Source organism: Sinocyclocheilus grahami, unplaced genomic scaffold, assembly GCF_001515645.1.
Source record: "Sinocyclocheilus grahami isolate Dianchi unplaced genomic scaffold, SAMN03320097.WGS_v1.1 scaffold512.1, whole genome shotgun sequence".
Lineage (NCBI taxonomy): Eukaryota > Metazoa > Chordata > Actinopteri > Cypriniformes > Cyprinidae > Sinocyclocheilus > Sinocyclocheilus grahami.
Genome location: NW_015505691.1, coordinates 882554 through 883073, shown reverse-complemented (window position 1 = coordinate 883073; position 520 = coordinate 882554).

Below are 520 nucleotides of genomic sequence, written 5' to 3'. Positions count from 1 at the left end.
TGAGAAATATGAAGCTGGAACTAGCTAACAGATGAGCCCCAACAACCAGCTTACCTGTGCATGCTTTAACTAAGATGAATGAAATAATGCAGTGCAATGTTAATTATCTCGTTTATGTCCTTTTATTTATAATCTTTCATTCACATTGTAGCATTTAACAGCAAGACATTTTTATGTATTTTTATAATTCTGAGATATTAAACAATCAAATAAATGAGGGATTCCTTTATACAATCGCAATTAGAGGGTATCTACTGCAACCGCTTGGTATTTAAAATCATAGCAAAAAAATTCTCAAGGCAAGTCTCAAGGCAAATTAATCAAGTAAAGGATGCACATTAAAGACACGGCAAAATGTTTAAGAAGCATCACCTATTCAGACATTTATCTAATACTAGACACATTTGAAATATCATGTGAACAGCCTCACAAAAAGATATACAGTATATTTGAGCAAAAAAACAGACTTGACCACATTCAGCGGTGTTGTGAACGTAGCCTTAATTTTACACAGATACGT